General features: G+C 60.1%; 1 protein-coding gene across 8 annotated transcripts in view; it reads left to right on the top strand.

Annotated features, from left to right (window-relative positions):
* The first annotated feature begins 1,297 nt into the window (after window positions 1-1,297).
* BRD4 (bromodomain containing 4) overlaps window positions 1,298-6,141 on the top strand; it is an 83,017-nt gene continuing 78,173 nt past the window's right edge. For 4 of the 8 annotated variants that reach the window (XM_076360805.1, XM_076360811.1, XM_076360802.1 and 1 more), the window contains exon 1: window positions 2,100-2,163. The gene's annotated coding sequence lies outside the window, so the exon portion shown is untranslated. Of the gene's footprint in view, window positions 1,362-2,099; window positions 2,164-2,481; window positions 2,640-6,141 lie in introns of those variants that run through there. The other 4 variants (XM_076360803.1, XM_076360806.1, XM_076360804.1 and 1 more) reach the window with 4 other exon arrangements.

Genomic DNA, 6,141 nt, shown 5'->3' with positions numbered 1-6,141 from the left:
GCTCCGCCGGCGGGGGGGGGTGGGGGGGTGGTGGTTGGTTTTGGTGGGGTTTTTTTTTGGGGGGGGGGGGGGCGGGAAGGGGAATTTTTAGAAAGAAAAAGGAGGGGGGGGGGAGGGGAGGGGGGAAGCTGAAGTTTGGAAAAATAATAAAAGCATCGATTCGATCCCGGCGGCTCTTTGGGTTTTAAAGGCAGCGGCGACGCCGGACGGAGCCCTCGTCCCTCCCCCATCACACCCCCCCCCCCGGCTTCCTAACGGCTAAAATGCTCGATTTGGGGGCGTTTTTATTTAGTTGTTTTCCCAAAAAGGGGAATTTTTTTCCTGTTGGGGAATGCATTCATTTTCACCCGTTAGCGCCCGAGAGTTGGGGTTTGGGATGGGTCCGTTAAGCGGCGGGTTGATTAGCTCTAGGAAACGGGGCCGTTCTTGGCGCGGGGCTTCGCTCCGGGTGAAGAAAACGGTGAGGGGTCGTGTCGTCCCCCCCCCGTCCCCCCCCCCCCCCCAAAAAAAACCCCCCTTTTCCCAGCAAAATTGGTGGTGGCCGCCGCCTCAGTCTCCAAACCCGTTTCCCAAAGGATTTGCCGTCCAACGGAGGCGGTGAGGCGGTGTTTGCCGGGCTGCGGCCGGCGAGGCTGGGTGGGATTAAACCCTCCCTCTCTTGGGGGGGGGGGTGTGTGTGGGGGGGGGTGTTTTACCCAAACCCCCGGTTTTTTTCCCCCCAAACAACCCGCTGCGGGCGGGGTTGCGGGTCTGACATCGGGGGTTCCTGCGGCGCGGCCCCCGGCTTGCCCATCCGTGCAGCGAGCTCAGCCCCGGGCTCAGCCTCCCTCCGCTGCAGGGACGGACGGAGGGTGGTGCCGGGGGGGGGGGGGGGGGGGGGGGGGGGTGTCTGTCCCCCCGCCCGTCCCTGTCCCCCCGCCGTGTGACGTCACACCCCGCGCAGCGCAGCGCCTGATGAGCTGAGCCTCTGCGTTGCGCCGCGGGACCGCCCCCCCCCCCGCCCCCCGGCACTTCCCGCCTCGTCCCGTGACGTCACGGCGCGGGGCGCGAGGGCGGGGCGCGGCCATGGCCGGCGGCGCGTGGGCGGGGCCCGCTGCGCCGTGACGTCAGGCGCAGCGCGGTGAGGTCAGTGCGGCGCCGCTGCCGGACCCGCTGCCCCTCGGTGCCCGTCTCCCCCCTCCCCCCCGCCGCGGCCGCCTTCCCCCTTCCCCCCCTTCCCCCTCCCTCCTCCTCCTCCTCCCCCCGCCGCTCGGTGACGCCTCCCCCGTCCCTCCGGGCCCCGCGGGACCCGGCCCCGGCGGGAGGGCGGCTCGCCCGGCCCGGCCCGGCCCGGCCCCCTCCCGCTGCCGCCGCCGCCTGAGGTAAGAGCCGGGCCGTGGCGGGTGGGGAGGGAGGGGGAGGCGTTGCCGGGGCGGGGGGTGTGGGGGGGGTGCCGGGATTCACCAACGCCTCGTACGTCGCCCCGCCGGCGTAACCCGCATTGCGTAATGCGGCCGCTGCGTCAGGGAGGCCTACGTAAACTGCGGCGCGGCGCCCGCCCGGAGGTTTGAGGCCTGCTGCGCAAACGGCGTAAGGCGGAGGGGGGTGCGGGGGGGGTTGCGGGGCTGCCGTTGGCGTAGCGGCGGTCACGCGCCGGCTGCGTAGGCCGCTGCGCAAGGGGGTGGGGGGGCGGTGTTCTCCGCGCCGTACGTATTTTGCGCAGTCGCCGGCCTGGCTGTTCGGTGGGGGAAGCGCGGCCCCGCGGCCGGTACTGAGCGGCGGTGGGGGGGGGGGCGGCGGGGGGGAGCCGCTCGGTCCGCGGGGCGGCGGGGGAGAGAGCGGGGAGTCCCCTCCCGCCTGCGCTCTCTGGGTTACGCCGCTTCCGTAAGCCCGGCGCGGCGCTGCGGCGTTTGCGTAGGGGGGGGGGTGGCGTAACCCGCGCGGCGCCCCCCGCCCCGCTGCGCCGTTAGCGTAGGTCCGGGGGTGAGCTGCGCCGCTGTCGTAGGGCCGGCGCGGGGCGGGTTACGCCGTTGGCGGGCCGGTACGCAGAGTGCGTGCGATGGGGCGGGGCGGGGCGGGCGGCGCGGGGGCACTTCCTGCCGCCGCCATTTTGTCGGCGGACGGGAGGAGGAAGCGGCGGCTCCTGCGCGGAGGCAGCGGCCAGGCCCGGCCCCGCGGCCCGCGGTGAGTGACGCCGCCTCCGCCTTCCCCCGCCTCACCCCTCACCCGGGGGAACCCCACCGGGCCGGGCAGGACCGGACCGGGCCCAGCGAGGGGGCCTCCCGCCGCGCCGTTAGGCCTAGGCCGCCCGCCCCCGCCCTGGCCCTGCAGTCAGGCCCGGCGGCCGCTCGCTTGGAGCTGAGCGGGGGAGGGGGGGGCGGGGGAGACGGACAGCGAGGGCGATCGGAGCCGGGGAGCTGAGGCAGGCTGGGCCGGGAACGGGTCGTGCGTGTGCCCGCCGGCCCGGTGCCCTTGGGGGGGGGCGGCGGTGCCTTCCCGGGCAGCCCTGAGGTACCGAGCCGCCCGCCCGCCGCTCCCCGCAGCTTCCCCGCCATAACACCTGCTCCACCTCACGCTCCACGTCGCTCGACTCCTCCTTGGGCCCCTTTTAAGCTTCCAACGGGGCAATTTCCTCGCCCGCTCTTCAGCTCGCACGGCTGGTGGGTCTCTTTAAATTTTCAAGCTAAACTTTCCCTTTTTTCCAGGTTGTTTCCTACTTCTGTAGGAGTTGTTTGGAAACTGTAAAGCTGGAGGGCTCAGCTCTGGGAGAGGGGGAAACTCTTGAGCCACCCTCCTGCGTTTTTGGGTGCCGTGTTGGGCGGGAAGGGGGGAAACCTGGGTGCTGCTGGAAGCCGGAGCCGGCCGGGGAGTGACTGCTCTTTCCCCGGGGGTTTCGTGGGTGCAGTGCCGGAGGAGCGAGGTCCGTTCACGCCGTCGGGATGCTGGTTGGCACGGACGCTCGGTTCCCGTGCTCGTTTAATGCGGTAATTAGCCGCTGGCGTGAAAGCAAAGACTGTTCCTGCTCGCTTCGAATGCACGGCGGCCGTAAGAGATACGGCTCTACGCGACTAATTAACGGCAGGGAACAAAAGTCTGTTCGTTATAAACTCAGGCTGCTCTCACCTTTATTAACAAGCTCATCCTTATCCCCCTCAGTGCTTCCGTGGTGTTTTCCTCAGCCGGTTTGTATTTTCACCGATGCCTTTCAAACGTAAAAAAACCTGCGAGTAGTTTTTACTCCGAATAACGTTAAAGTTTCCCCGCTCTCTGCAGCAGAAGTTTTCCCAAGAAAACTCTTTAAAGCCCCGTTATTCTTTGGGTACGTACCGCGTACTCCATCAAGCAGTTCACAGCGTGGTTTTAAGAATAAATATAGGCAGCGCTGTTGCTCGTAGGGATGTATGTTGTAACGTAAAGGATTAAGCGGGTAATTAAGTTGGTAACGAATTCGCGTCGCCCGGTAGCTTTACGGGGCAGCGAAGGGTCGCCCGTGGTTGTGTGAGGTCCCCCGGGGCCGCCCCTTTACTGAGCTTGGATCGTTGGCTTCTGGTTTTCATATTTGCATCATCCGTCAAAGTTTCGGGGTCGTTTGAGCGACCTAAAACACTCGTCGTAGTTTTGCACTCGTCATAGCTTTACAGAGGCTTGGTTTTACCCGTTTGTGACGCGGCGACTTCAGGTTAAGCTCAAGTGCTCTCTTCAAGCTCTGTTTAAGCTGCTCACGGCAAAGTTTAGCTCGATTTAGGCAAGAAAATGAACGAATTGCTTTGGGCAACCAAAATATTGACGATTTCAACCTCGCAAACACTTAAAAGGCTGCTGTAACTTTACTGCGTAACTCATTAATCTTCGCTGGGATTATTGCTAATACAAGCGTTTGCAGAGACTAATGAAAATTGAATTTACGTCCCTACGAGCTTCTAGTGTTCAGTTTGAGGCGGTGCGAGTTAAAGGTCGCCCTCGGCCATTTTCTGGTGTTACGTGAGGGGCCCCTTCGTGTTATAAAACACTTGAATTCCCCACCCCTGAACTCGAGGAACCACGACAGCGACTGTAAATAACTGTGCTGTACGGGGGGGAACCACCCGCGCGAGGCCGGTTGTTCCCACATGGCCTCTAATCTTTGTACCTTGGCAGAGGACGGGATTACTCATTTAAAAGTAGTAAAACACGACTTTCCTGATTATTTTATCTGCCGCCCCCCCCCCCCCCCTTAATTACTGAAAGCTGAATAACTGTTGCCGCTGCTGCGTTATCTGATGATACCCCGAGTGTGACTTTGCTGGAGGTGACCAGCTATTAGCTAAATTACTGCGGGCAGCGAAGCCATCGTTAGCGTAAATCCCTGTTTCTGTTTTAAGAGGAAACGGGGATTGTGCTTTGGTTGGAGACCGGCACAGGTAGGAATCGGTCTCACCCCGGCAAACGACCTGCTGGTCCCTCCGGTGCTTCTAATTACTTTTTATTAATTTTTTTGTCTTCCGCGCCTTGGTCGAGGGGAGCTGTAATCACGTGTACGTACTCGAACGCCCCTCGTTATGATTTTTTGATATTTTGGAACAATTTCTCCGAAGTAAACTTTATAGTCTGGTAATTATCTACTGGCAAACAGCGTTTGGACCGAGTTCAGGAATGTAAACCATTTATTTGCAGGGAGATATTTTACCTTAACCCTCTGTGAAATCCCGCGTGCTCCGCCGAGAAGGAACCCGGGCGCACCTCTGCCAGCGAAAACGGGGTGAAATCTGTGGGATTTGAGGTGGCGTTAACGCTTAACGTCGGCGTTCCCTGGATCTGGTGGTGAACGGGGAGGGTAAAGGCGCGTCCCGGCCGTGTTACTTTGCCGTTCGTAGCGATGGGTGATGTTTCGTGAAATAATATTTCCTCCTCGTTAAAGCAGCGGGGTTGTTGCGAGCGTCGCCTTCCTAAATATAGAAGGGGCACAAGAATAGGACGACATCTCGTTTTGGGAGATAGCAGCGGGTGGATCACCGTAACCTGACCGCGTCTGCTTGGGAGGGATCTACAAAGCCTAAATCCCCCCCGGAAAGCGGCAGATAAGGGATGTTAACGTGCGCAGGGAGGGAAGAACAACCGGTGATGGCTGCTAGGAGGGGTTTCGTGTCACCTCCTGGCTCGTCACACGCCGTCCGTGTTGAATTCTAGGAGGAATCGTGTCTCGGCCTTGGCCAAAGCAGCGAGCGGGGAAGAAATCTGTCCCCGATACCGCTGGAGGAAGGGTTTGAGTCCAGGTTTTAATCTGGTTTTTGAGCTTTCTTGCTATGAAAGGGAGGAAAACGGAAGTCTCTGTAAGCTTACGAGGGAATTGGTAGGGGTTTTGGGGGTGTAATAGCTTTAAAATACCTATTATTAACGCTAACATCTAAATCCGAAAGCTTTTGGAGAAACGTTGGCAGTGTTACTGGGGTGGGTTTTTTTTGGGTGAGGATTAGTGTGATTCAAAGCGCGGCTGTGCAGAGCGGATGTGAAAGGGGAAGCTGCCCGGCAGAGCCAGGGAATCCCAACGCAGAGAGCTCGCGTGCCGCTTCTGGATCCACCTTCCCTCTCCGGGATAAGTCCCCTGGCTGCTTTGAGCCTATTCCTGTTGGTCACTTCAAAGCAGAGCATCAAAATAACTTTGCTTAGCTGGGATTAAGAAGACCGGGTTGCGTACGAGCCATGAAGGAGTCATCGTCTTGCTCTAAAACTTCCAGAACTGAGCTACGGATAATTCACAGCGATTGGAAAAAGGACAGGGACTCTGCTGTACCGACACAGATTTGCAAATTAATTTATGGCGTGTCGGATCAGCGACGTGGAAGGGTGAAGGGTTTATCGCTGTCGCTTGTGCTGCCAAAGCTCCCGTCGAGCAAGCTGGGATGTTTTGGGGTTGGTTCACGATAAAAACTCCGGGTTTTAGTTTCGAGCAAGCGTTCTGCAACCTCTTATTTTTATTAAATAGCTCAGAAGGGTTTGATATTCGTTAAATACTGGTTTGGAGAAAATACCGAAAGGTCGTTTTAGGTCGAGAGCGAAAGTTAAATTCCAGCGCAGGGGGCTTCTGCTCCGATTTCTCTGGGAACTCCGGGAGACTTCGGTGGTATTTGGGGAAGGCGTCGAAAAACCAGCGTCGTGTTTGTCTCCGCTTCAACGACCGAAAGG

This window comes from Aptenodytes patagonicus, chromosome 30 (genome assembly GCF_965638725.1).
Source record: "Aptenodytes patagonicus chromosome 30, bAptPat1.pri.cur, whole genome shotgun sequence".
NCBI classification, from domain to species: domain Eukaryota; kingdom Metazoa; phylum Chordata; class Aves; order Sphenisciformes; family Spheniscidae; genus Aptenodytes; species Aptenodytes patagonicus.
Note: the sequence above shows the minus strand (reverse complement) of the source record. Positions and strands in the feature narration are given on the sequence as shown.